Source organism: Bombus bifarius, unplaced genomic scaffold (genome assembly GCF_011952205.1).
Source record: "Bombus bifarius isolate JDL3187 unplaced genomic scaffold, Bbif_JDL3187 scf7180000007973, whole genome shotgun sequence".
NCBI classification, from domain to species: domain Eukaryota; kingdom Metazoa; phylum Arthropoda; class Insecta; order Hymenoptera; family Apidae; genus Bombus; species Bombus bifarius.
Genome location: NW_022884359.1, coordinates 1,132,560 through 1,145,870, shown reverse-complemented (window position 1 = coordinate 1,145,870; position 13,311 = coordinate 1,132,560). Strand labels below are relative to the sequence as shown.

General features: G+C 36.7%; 1 protein-coding gene and 1 long non-coding RNA gene across 7 annotated transcripts in view; one reads left to right on the top strand and one right to left on the bottom strand.

Annotated features, from left to right (window-relative positions):
* The window catches only part of LOC117216686 (pleckstrin homology domain-containing family G member 3), a 95,117-nt gene that overhangs the window by 58,316 nt on the left and 23,490 nt on the right, over positions 1 to 13,311 (top strand). The window contains exon 1 of one of the 6 annotated variants that reach the window (XM_033463610.1): positions 10,555 to 10,690. The exons of the other annotated variants lie outside the window; for them this stretch is intronic. The gene's annotated coding sequence lies outside the window, so the exon portion shown is untranslated. Of the gene's footprint in view, positions 1 to 10,554; positions 10,691 to 13,311 lie in introns of those variants that run through there. 6 annotated transcript variants of the gene reach the window in all.
* On the bottom strand, positions 8,954 to 10,204 carry LOC117216693. Its single transcript, XR_004489402.1, has 3 exons — positions 10,065 to 10,204; positions 9,314 to 9,992; positions 8,954 to 9,163 (listed from the first exon to the last, which is right to left on the bottom strand). It is a non-coding gene; the product is annotated as an uncharacterized LOC117216693 (long non-coding RNA).

Below are 13,311 nucleotides of genomic sequence, written 5' to 3'. Positions count from 1 at the left end.
ATATATTGCAAGTCAAACTTCTAACTGTTGCAACTCGTATCGTACCTATGTAGCTTTTCTATTGGGTTGGCAACTAAGTGATTGCGGATTTTGTCAATACCACCTATTTTGTCAATACCATCTATTGACAAAATCTGCAATCGCTTAGTTGCCAACCTTTTAGCTTCTCTATGCGTCGCGAGACGTGAGAGGCCAGTCGTTCCATGTCGCCGCCTTTCTTCCAGCTTTCGTTAGGACTGTCACGAGGAACACGAAAGGACAAGTGGAAACCTCTGTGACTCAAAGCTCTTAAGCTTCTTCTATTCTACTTTGTCCTCCGTTGTTTTTATTTCTGAAAGAAATAGTATCTTGAGCTGCTTAAAGCGCTGTAGATGTCGCTGCTGAGTAGGCCGCTCTTCTAATTTTTTGTATCGTGGAAGAAAAATCGGACTCCAGTCGTCGGGATTCGAACCCGGGTTCCGAATGTTCGCAACCTAAGGCGCTAACCACTGCGCTACCGTCGTCTGACGCTAGTTAGTGTCGAGCGGTGGTATTTGCTATCGAGTGCCACCACAGGCCTTTTTCCACCGATACTATATAAATAATATTGGATTGGCAACTAAGCGATTGCGGATTTTGTCAATACCACCTAATGACAAAATCCCAATGGGCCAATCCAATCCAATATTTGTATCATTTTTATGCCATGGGCATCTATGCGAACAAACGAAGCTTTATACTATTTATACATAAAACAAATGAAGCTTCTCAAGTTCCTTGTGCGAAATGAAGTCTCCTTTATATTATCGTTCAATCTTACAAGTCAATTTTAGAAACCATAAATCACGCTTGAAAATGGACTTGCCATTTAACTGCCTGTTAACTCTTTCAGGCACAGGATCTGCAACCACTTAGTTGCCAACCCAATAATAAAGCAATCGATCGTATATTTTCATTTTTATACGCGATATAAGGGAGAGACGATAGTCCAACTGATCATCCTCATTTTCAATTCCTTCGTTTTCAAACTTGGAATTTCGTTCGTTTCAACACTCCTCGCTTGTATTCTCTGTATATTTCCCGCTAATCTTCTCACTGAACATTTGACATATTCGGCGTTAAAACAAACTACAAGTCCGATATACCGAATATTATGAGATTCGTTCGCTCCCTGTCGTATTTGGTTTCTCGTAGGCTTCCGTCTGCACTCTGTGGCCCTCGAGACGATACTCCATTTAAATACCCTCAATTTATAAAATATATCATTGCGAAGGAAATTTATTCTTGAAAAGTATTCCTTCAAAGTATCCGATAAGACTGCGTTGTGTTTATGCGTTACCTGACACGGGCTCTGTCGGATTGTTCGAGTGCTTACGACGAAGCAAACGCATACCACATTCAGATGCATGCAACTATAGTTCGTCACATCTTAGCCGAGTTCAGGGGAGTCAACGTGCCAGTCGGAGAACCTTAGAAAAAGATGCAAATTTATCGACCGGTTAAACGACCTGTCGCGTTAAAAAACAAGCAAAAAATAAGAAAAGGGAAGAAAGAAATGGATCGGTCAGACAATATTTAAGAATTTACATAAAGTTAGACGAACAAAAGAAATAACGATGAACGTGTACGATCTCAGATTGAATTTCAAATTCGGTCGTTCGACCGGGCCTAGTAAAGTTAGCGTTAAGCTTCGTTGTTACCCAGGTTCGGTATCATCCTACGTATTATCGCTATCGTGCGTCAAGCCTGTGTTAATTCCATACGTTCATCTGCACTCTGCCCTTCGAAAGCACACGCGCGTCGTCCGCTTTCAAGATTCGACGAGTGTCGAGGGTCGGCTACGATCTCCAGCGTGCAACAGTGTCCAGAGCGTTGATAAATATAGAGATTGTTCGGTGATTTTTTCGACGCGCAGCGGAATCGAGGCGCGGAACACGCCTCCGCGTCGCGTAATTACAGCTTCGCGGCCCATTCTGCCGCTGAATAATGCTCGTAAATAACTGGAAATCCGCGACGACCAGATACTTGGTTGGTTCGCGGCGGCGTGAAAACTACCGTGCGAGCGTTACAACGTGTAATGTCAGGCAATTTTTCAGCGATCTGACTGCTATCAGAGGCGAAGTTGAACCTTTAGGAGGCCACTCGGTTATCGAATAAATTATGCGCCTAACGGAGTTGCTTTTATGGTTTATCTGTATTGAGATACGTGTAATTTTGTGTGCTAGACTAGATTAGCCGCGTAGTGGTGACACGTATATATGAGTACGAGTGTGTGGAAGTATGTGCGCGCACAGCGTCTCGTAAAACAGATAAATGCAACTGTTCGGCGAGTAGTGTGGTATAGGAAATGGTGAGACAAAGAGAGAGTGCTGAGGCGCGTGCAAATTTATATCCACGAATATCTTGTCAATCACATATTAGATAAATCTGAAACTATTTTGATATCAATTCTAAGTATAATCTAAGTGTTCCCTTACATTTATTTTGGCGATTAAGATCCACGATTCTCAACAATCTGGTTACGATTGTTGATTATAGTTTAATCCTTTGTACGATAGGAAATAACATAATACGAATATGAAAAGTACACGAGAGAAATCCGACTGGTTGGTTTTCGTTGACCCGCCGATTTCTACGTGGCGCCAGTTGGTGGCAGAATTTGAAGTTACAAGTTCTGAACAAACGTTTCTGTTGCTCGTTCCGGCGATGATAGAAATTGGAAGAACAATCGTCGTAACGATAATTTGAGAAACAACGTAGATTCGTTCGTCAATCGAGATAACTTGTCTTTAACAAAGCATACAAAGTGCAGATGCTTCGTTAGAGTAAACTTTTTTAAAGGAAACTTTAACGTTTCGTGCGAAGCATTGTCATCAACTATAGCAATGACTAATTCCTTACAACTGTAACAATGTCTACGCGTAATAGCGATTAAAATTGAACCATTAGAATAGACAAGACCGTAGTAAATTATAATTAGACTATTTGTCTAATGTCTTATCAATGTCTTGTCAATGTGTCTTATCAGCAAAGAATTATTTCATCCGCCACGTATTACAAGTATATTTTGCGTATTTTATATATTGGGTTGGCAACTAAGTGGTTGCGGGTTTTGTCATTACCACCTAATGATAAAACCCGCAACCACTTAGTTGCCAACCCAATATATTTGATATTTCGCATATTTCATAAATTTTCCAACGTTACGAGCGCTATGCTGGTTATTATCTTTCGAGCGATGAAAAATATGGTTGCAAGTGGTTAACAGTTCGGTTGCTTCTTTTCTTTCTCGTTATAAGGGTGTTAACACGGCAAGATGTTGTTAAGCGTGCGAGACGAGCTGGCGGGTTGTCTTTGTTCTAGCGTTGACCGCAGGATCGCTAACCTTGACAGTGCCTCATCTTTGATTTGTGACGTCGTGACTGTTCTGCGAGGATTTTAGTGCATCGACGTCACATAGTTGGCGCTGTTCGACCAGCAATCGAGTCATATGCGTTTCGTAATTGGACGAAATGATTCACTAGAACTAGTCCCTTGTTACGGGCTAACTATCGACTGCGCGTTATGGTTGTACGTCCATTTCGAACGTGAATTTCATTTCACTGTCGTAATTTATACGCTGAATTTCCACAAGTTTTCAAAATCTCGCCTGTCTCGATAAAAAGGAGAATGCAATCGGTCAGTCGATCTCAAGGATTTTTGGGATAAAGAAGAAAGTGTTGGATAAACGAAAGGAGAATTATCGTCGTTAGCTGACTAGGAATTTATAGCACAAATTTATAGTTTCAATAGGCGATTTGATTTCGATTAATCTTTGTTGTTTCGTTCAAATTATTGGAAAGTAATCTGCTTAAGAGAACACAGTCTCTTCTCAGAACAGTCGATTCTCAAAAATGTTGGGTATTTCGATTTCGAAAAAAATAAAAGGGACGATATGAAAAAACTGTTAAAGTTGTGAAGGAACGAAGAATATTGACACGTATAGTAAAAAGAAAGAAATTAATCGAAAATCTTGATCACTGGCTACGTCGAATTAATTTGAATTAAAATTCCCTGAGTTGTACAGTAGCTAGAAATTGAGCTGTACTTTTACAACTTTCTACAACGTACTTTTCATTCTTTTACAGTTAAATTTGTTAGCGATATATTACGTAACGTTATAGTAAAAGTTGAATACAATGCGGAATAAGACGAAGAAGAAAATGTTTCATTTTGATATGTAATATTGAAATTATTTACAAGTTTCGATATCATATGTTGAAAAATGTATTTTCATCTTACGAAACATGCTAATACTTGACACTATTTCCCGTGGATCCATCAAATGTTTCTGTGTACTGTGCCTTAGGTTAATGGAACGTGCTTTCGAGAGCAATTCGTAGAAGCCTTTCATAGACGTAATAACCAGCAAGTCTTTTGTTCAATCACCTAATTACTTCGTTGAACATTGCATAGGTTGCATAGGACGCGTCTTACGTGTGTTCTCACGAGCGCCGATCATCCGACCGTTCCATGATGAGAAAGTCCTACGCCAACTATAATATGGAGCAAAGTTTCTATCTGTGAATTTGAAAATGTTTAGAGAAAGAAGGCAGGGGAAATTCAATTAGAAAATTATCATGCATTTAACGGATCACGTCTATTTAATTTATTCGACTCAATTTAACCTGACCATAGTAGACCTAATTTATGTGAACGTGACTTATAACTCGTATTAATTCAATTCCAATTAATTTAACATAATTATATTACATTAAATATTCCACTGTGCAATGTACTACATACAGTGGACCAAAGGAAGTTTAATATTCGTGTTTATATACACATTTGTGAACAATAGTAGCTTGAATAAAATATTCTGAACCGTCTCCCATCCGTCATAGTTATAATTGCGTAATTCGCTCCGCATGTACGATCAAAGTAACAAAATTACAGAAACCGAAGTTCCAAACCCAGATCATCGTAGCTTCGATGCCAAATAAAATAGAAAAGAGGCGTGACTTTCGAGAAAGACGAGGATCGGATTGATTTTCTCCTTTCCCGCGACATTACTCGGCCGCGTTCGGCTTTAAATATAATTTTCTTATCGAACCCGGTGAAAGGTATGAATAAAACATAAGCGCCGAGTGCATCGACTCTCGCATCAATCTCTCACGCCAGGCCGTGGAACTTCCGTGCGGAGAATAATTGGCACGGTATGCGCGGCTCGAGAGAGCGACCGGTTCGAAAAAATAAAAAAAGATACCGAGAGATACTTAAGGAGCTGGCTCACGTGGATTCCGATTTTTCACGGTTCTCTCGCCGATATGAATTCTGGCGATGCGCCGCGAAACGAACGTCTCGTAGCCCTGATACATAGAAATTGGTCACTGATGCGAGGTTAGGTTGACTCTTTGAAGGTTAGATGTATACATATGTATCGTAGATTTGATGTTATGTCAGAATTGCGAATTTCATCGGGTATGGAGTGTTTTTTTAAGTAGATCTAGAATGTTTTATAATAACCTAGCTAAAGGTTAAGAGACGAGAGTGGAATCATAATTTCAGTTCTAGGTTAGGTTTCGCTTTGGTAGACTAGAATTTTAGTTTTAGGTTAGATTTACGTTTGCTAGAGTAGAATTCTAATTTTAGGCTAGGTTTAGCTTCAGCAGAATAAGATTTTAATTTTAGATTCTTCAGCTTAGGTTTGGATTCGGTCGGTGCCGAAAAATACTCTGTACCCAGATCGGGGAAGTCCTAGTCGGTGGTGGCTAAGATAAAAAGAAGCTTTGAATTTAGTATAGAATTTTAGTTCTAGGTTCGATTCGGAAACAGTGCAATAGAAGATTAATCTTAGTTCTAGATTAGGTTGCAAATACATTGTAAATAGGTCGAGAAACGTCCACTTAGCGATGGGTACGGCTAAACAAAAAGAAGCATTTTAATTCTAGGTTAGGTTTGGATTTAATAAGAATTTTAATTCGTGATTGGGTTTGGAAAGACACGTGTAGTAAATTGCCAAGAGTGGGCATTACTGATAACATTCCTGGTGGGGGAATCATTGTTGCATAACCAATAACCAATGTTTCGACTCTGCCGATAGCCTCCTACCTGTAAAATTTTTTAACCACGTAATTTCAAATTTCCCGAACTAAACAGATGCTGTAATGTCTTCACGTCGTAGAAACAATTATTTTATGAAACTTATTAATTAACATCATAGAAAATAAAAATGAGCTTCGCCAAACAATTAAACAACTACTGTACTATAACAAGGCAATTACTATGCACGCTTTACGACTACTACAGCACAGCTTGTTAAACAAGTAAAATAAGAAATTGTCGTTACCGAAAGCGAAAATCCTCAATTAGTACTAATTTCCCATTTCCATCTCGAAATTCAGTTATACAACCCCAGGAACAAAGAGTTAGCAGGGAGCCATTAAGAGCACTAGAAATCCCGTTAGGTTGGCAGTCGCGACGAACGAAAGTCCTCTTGTTCTTCGACTGTACTGTGTGTCCCCTCGCCGAAGCATTTTGCCCGCGTACACAGATGATTCATAAGCGGCCGCTTCTGTTAGCGTTCCTTGAGCGCCTCTCTTTCTGCTCCCCGGGGCTCTCTCGAATTCCTCCGGCACGAGGAGGGCAAAGAAAAAGACTTTTATCGAGCTGCAGCGGCTAGAGCAGCGTAGTGAGTCACTCTCGGTGACTGGCTCGTTGTAATTCATTGCGATGATTGAACCCCCACCACCAGTTCTTTGCGTCGAGTACGGGTCCATTCACAACGGACGAACCCAGTGACCCTGGGACCAGCTGTTTTTCTCGCCTGCACTTTCGATTGATCGAATCACTCCCTGGTAATGCAGGAATTCTCGTTTTTTTTTTTTTTTTCTTAGTGTGGCTGCAGTTAGGGTGGCGAATACGTACTCTACGCGTTATGTGTATTCACACTCGAGTTTTATCTTTCTTCTCCTTAGCGTAGATGCAATTAGGGTGACGGATGTGCATTTTATACATTATATGCTTTAATCCTGAAATTTTCTTTTTTCTTTTTATATATAGGCACATTTATAAATATTTGTCAATTAGATGTTTACGAGTAGTGAAATATGATTGGAACGAGGAGGTGTTCTGCAACAAATTTGTATATTACAATGCAGATGTTGCACAAATGTATAAAACGCGACAATATTGGCATGGTCGATAAGAAATTTAGTTGTTCGGTATTCTAATGCGATAATCGATGGAGATCTATTATGGAAAATTGTCATTGTACGTTATGGAATATTTATTCCACTAGTATTTTTGTGATTAGTATATTTATTGATGCAGTATGGAAATAGACGTGCGTATGATTGTGATTGGGTCGATTGAGATGTTCAGTATGTTTTATGCATTATAACATGTAGCATTGTAACATATGGAGATATCTGCGGAATGATATATGGAGAACTGTGTTTGTATAATACATATTATCTAGTATTGCGGGTTATGAGGGAATGCCACGATTATATTTGCTGATATACACGAGATACGAAAGTAATACACAATTTATAGCGCATCCAGTATCATGATACATCGTGATATATGTAGAAATGATATCGACGTTTATTATAATAATATACAAAGTATTCTATTAGATGTGTATTTATTAAAAGGAGTGAGATAATGTTTCTTTGCTTTTCTATGTTATCTCTATTATTGTAGTATATGGCACATAGCACAGAAATATTAACATGCATATAGTCTACATATTTATCGTACCATATTAGTGTTTGGAAATCTGATCAATGCGATAACATACAAAACAATGTTCTCCTTAGTATATTGACTAATTTAATACATTGTGCATTGTATTTACGTGTAACATAAATATTATTACAGCATGTGAAAACATATTCTGCAATACTATCTTATATTTACTCATTACTATGTATGAAGAAGTATAATGTTCTAACAATGGTGCGTTGCCTACAATATGTCTAGCATTCTAAAGTGTGAAGATGCATCCCATACACTGTATCTTCCTTTTTAATGTATGCAAATAAGGTCTGTACAGTGAGTCTGCTATTATGCAGCCCCTCCACTATTACAGTATAATGAAGTCCGAAGGTGGTTTGATGAATTCTAATGAAAATTCAACCAGAGTTCCTCATGGTAGAGCCAGCACCTCCTGTGTAGGAGTCAGCTGAAGGATCTTGTGCAAATCTTCCACTGTTTTGCGACATTTCCCTCATTCTCTGTGTCGAATCTTTAATTCAGCGAAACTTATCTGATAGATAAATTAAAGTGCTGTGAATCTGCAATTTGAAGACGATGGACGGACATGATAATGAACAGAATTTCACATCCATCTTATAATCTAAATTCTAATAAACCTAGCTTTCGGCAACCGTCTGTCTGAAACAGACGAAGAGTCTGATGAAGCTTCTTTCGATTAACTCTGAGATAATGCAGCGCTAGATTTTGAGATGCTCGAGTTCAATGGAAAGTAAATCCTACGAAACCAGTCACGTATGCGAGCTCTTTAATCGAATCTCTGGCTGACCTGCTATGTTTCTACTACCTGTACGAATAAATCTACTTTTTATCGCGATTATGAAATCCTCGTGAAATCTGGGGAACGATTATTATACTCTGCTTGCATGACGCAGTTGATGAAACTGCATAAGAAATAAAAGGCATCTAAAATTTTCTATTCTAAAAACTTTTGCTCTTGCAATGTTCGAATAGCAAAAGATTCCATAGTAAATTGGCTTTGGTATTAGGCATCTTTCTCAAAATAAAATATGATGGATTAAACGTGAAATTAGGGCGAGATTAATTTTGCTAGTTTCTGATTTGTTTAAGAGATACGGAATCTTGAATTTTCTAATTTCTGTCTATTATGAGAACGCGCTGTACTTGTAGATTTTTATTTCGCAAATTATTCGTCGCATCCGCATATTTGTTTTTACTTTTACATTCTGTTTTTACTTTAATTTAGGATGTTTAAAGTATTCTAATAATATTTGTTCACATTGAAAAATTGATTTCTTAGTCTGGAGAGTTACAAGCATATTCTTTGCAAATTTTTCTCTGAAAATTGAGTGTTTTTAAATTACAAAATATTTATCATTCGCTATAGGTTAATTTCTATATATTCAAAATCATTTTGAGGCTTAGTTCATAACCTCATTTGAATTTTCCTTGTCAAAGGAATATCCTCCAAAACAAAAAAAATTCGCTTTTAGAAAAAATGTAAAATACAGATTAAATTCTATATATCACAAATAAAGGAATTTCACATCGAGAGAAAATTTACATATATCTATATATATATATATATATTCAATAATTCACTTTGAAACGGTACCTACAATGATGTATGCGAGTTGCATTATTGCTGAAAGAGACGTAAAGAACGTCAGACACGAGTCTCGAGACAGATTGTGTGATAATCGTAACACGAGTCGATCTGATAGATGACATCCTTAGCCGTACAATTTGTTAACCTTCTCGTTACGTACAATTGCGCGATACGTTCTTTCTATTTCATGCAACCATGTTACACTCGTTGAATGATTAATAAGGCCGATAAGAGAGGCTGCATTACAGTGTACTTATGGCGGTGTGACTGGGTAGATAACTTCCAGTCCTCTCTTCCCCATAATCGTTTTGTAAATGCATATGGCTTTTTCATGGAACAATTCTCATGGAAGGTTTCGTTTCCTTCACGCATATAGTTTCGTTTCGATGAATTTGAATAATAACGCTATGAAAGACTCGTACATCTGGACACCGTCACCTGCGAAAACAAACTTCTATTAGTTATGTGAAAATGTTTCAAGCTCACAGTTCAAAATCAAATGATATGCGTTGCAGCTTCCTCTGGATGACACGATCGAATCTCTGAACGCTATTTCAATTCGTAAATTTCATCTGCAAAAATAAACTTCTACCAATCATAGAAAACTGTAGGAAACTCATAGGTTATAATAAACGATGCACCACAAATAACGCTATAAGAAATGCATAAATCCCGACACCATTATCTGCAAAAACAAGCTTCAATTAATTATACAAGAACGTTTCAAGCTCATAATTTACAAACGAACAGTACACACCCTCTTTGGATGACAAAGGACTAAATTCCATAATGCCATCCAAATAGCGCTATCTGCGATCTAAACAGCACAGAACCATTCGTCACCGCATTGTGAGCGTTCCTTTACGTCCAGTCCCGCTCGTCGTCGGCATTCGGATCCGTCTATCCGAGTGGCACACTCGCTCCATTCCCATCTTCGCCTCTCTCCACAGTATCTACCTGTTGCTCGAGCAGCGAAGGCTGCGCAGTACCTGCTCGTTTGTGCTCTATTCACACGATCTGCGCACCTGATTCCTAACCGCAACTTTATATTTCAAAGTATTCATTGGTGTTTGTGAAAATATTATTCTATAACTTGAGAAAAGGATTCGAAGAAAGGATCATTGTGTCTTTTATTGCTTGTTGCATCAGTTTCTCCTGGACGAAACAGTGAATCGTTTAACTCGTGATCGATATCGTTCTTCGGCGAACAGTGCGTGATTCTTTTCCTTGAAACGACGATCAGTCGCAGTGACACGCATGCGCGTGCACGCGTGTTTCTTCTTGCCGCTGGAATCAATTACTTCCTGAGCCATTGCGAGGGCTTCGATTAGGATGCCATCGACTGTACTACTTCGTGCCTGATTTTATTCCAAGACTATTTTGGTGAGTGAAAAAGTATCCATATAATGTTATAGGAATAACAAGTTACTAAGCTTTTTAGAATAAGACAAATTTCAGTTGCAATTTTTCAAATATACATGAATTTCATAGACTAAGAAACTGCTCGACTATGCGATTGATTTAGATGATATTGTCAGAGGAAAAGTGTGCAACTACAATATGCACAAGTTAAATGTTATGGCGGAGTATATTTCTTTTAATCTTTCGAGGATTCCAGGGTAAAGTATGTACAACACAGCCCACGTGTCAATCCTGTTACGTTCTTCCGGTCAATTTCGAGCCGTTCGTACTTTTCGTAACGTTAGAAAATATCTTGAGTCTGAAGAAAATACGAAACAATCCTTATTGGCGTGTATGATTCGTCGATTAAATTTTGTATTAAATTTGTTTAAAATATCAAAAATTCTTTTTATTTAACGAGAGCAAGCTTGAAAAACGTAGAAGTTTGAGGGCTGCAGTAGGGTTATATCGTAATGTGGAAATTGCGCGGCAATTTTGAATTGATGCAAGCTGTTGCACAAACCGATATCAACACTCAGAAATATCTTTCTTTTACAGAATAATTTATTGCATAAGCGTAATAAATAATTTATTGAATTGAACCGATCATTCACGTTTATGTCTAGAGTATAATTATAATTATAATATTCGGCACGCATTTTAACATTATTATTGTTCAATTATAGTAGCAATATAAGATTCCAATAAACTCGTCGATATTAGAATGTGATTTTTAAGAATTTTTATCGTACGTTACATTAAAGAGGAAATTTAAAGTGTATAATCTTCGAAATTACACGAATTAACCGATATAATCGATATTTAAAAATATTTCTAAAAGTGACGATAGTCCGGTTATTGACACTGTTAATCTAAACGATGGTAAAGATAGCGTTTTCATGAAAATATTAATAGAAATTGTTATTCCAACCCGACGAATGGAACTTTGTACCCGTTTGGAGTTCTGTTATGAGATAAAGTGATTCATGGAACACTCACAGTCTAATGGTTGTCTCGTGGGAAGTCTGTCAGCGACATATCTATTTCCGGTTTATGAAATTACTAACGTTCAAGGATATACGAGCTTCTCTAAATAATTGCGCAATATAAAATATCAAGCTAATTAGAAGAACGAATAAATTAGTGGAAGAAGCTTGTTTAGGGAAATTTTATTCTAATTTGTTAATACAACAGTCCATCATTTTTTCTTTCTTCTTACAAGTTGAAATTGTCCGAACAAAAGTAAAAAAGGTTCTAATACTTTATTAATAAATTAATAATAATATTATTGTAAAATTTGTTTCGGAGTAATACGATATTTCATTTTCAAAATAAAAGAAAGATTATTTGTTTTAACAAGAATTCACGGAAATCGTTTGAACGAGACTTAAGAATACACAGCAATGGAAAAAGCAAATTTAAAACAATAATTCTATTAGAAAGAAAAAATAATAAATTCATTCATCATAAAATTTCATTGCAAACATATATATATTCATTCTCTAACAATTTTCAAATAAGAATAGAGAAAACGTTCGGTTTAAACGTAAATAGTCCTAGATAAAGCACATAGGAGTCACAATTCCACGACGATTATCTTCATAGGAGATAACAGTTATCGCACGGTCGATCAATTATTTGATCTTCCAAGCGGCAATGGGAATCGGGTTATCGTCGTTCAAACACAGTGTTCCGATAGCGTTTGCGTGCAATTTCCTTTATCGATCCTAGATGTACTCGATTACGCAAGAATGGGAGAGTAGAACATTAACATGCATACAAATCTGATAAAAATATCGTAGACTGTAGTATTATCGTATCTCTGTGATTCATTTTTAAAAGGATTAATGTATTTACAGAAGACTTATTATTATGTGTAATTATGTAGATTGTAAAGGAAAGAACAATTTGTTTCTTCTTACTTAATACAAATAGAGATAGAGATAACTGTGTGTAGAAGAAATGAATCAATTTAGAATTGTCTATCTTGTGTACTTCCATCAGCATGATTGTAAAGCAATTTTATTTCATAATTTTTAGACAAATTTACAATGAGAATTAATAACATTTTTTAGAATATGTGCTATAATCGTTATTTGTATCTTTTAGTTTGCAAGCCCTAAAGGCTTGTGTATAAGTATACATAGTCTGATACTATGTATATTAGGTTGTCCCAAAAGTTTCTTTTGTTCTATTTGTTTGGGATCGAACCTTGTTCTATTGGGAAAACACGAATTATACATAATTCAATAAAATAATGTAAAAGAAAAAATGTTGTGCATCTATTGTTTCCTTGTAAGGTGAAAGAAACTTTTGGGACAACCTAATAGATTCCATAAATTCATTAGTATTCAGCAGTACTGTTATTGAAATGTATTAATAATTCTAACACAATTCCTCAAATCTATTAGCAATGGTGTTACTACTATTCAGATTTGCTAACGTTAACAATTCTTTTTAAATAATATCTGATACCATATACATCCTCAAAATCTGTTAGCACTCGATCTTTTCTTCTAATCTTTTGCTTTTTAAAGGCAAGAGACAAGTACCTACAAAATCTTTTATCTTTCATCTTTTTTTTTTTTAAATAACCAATACAG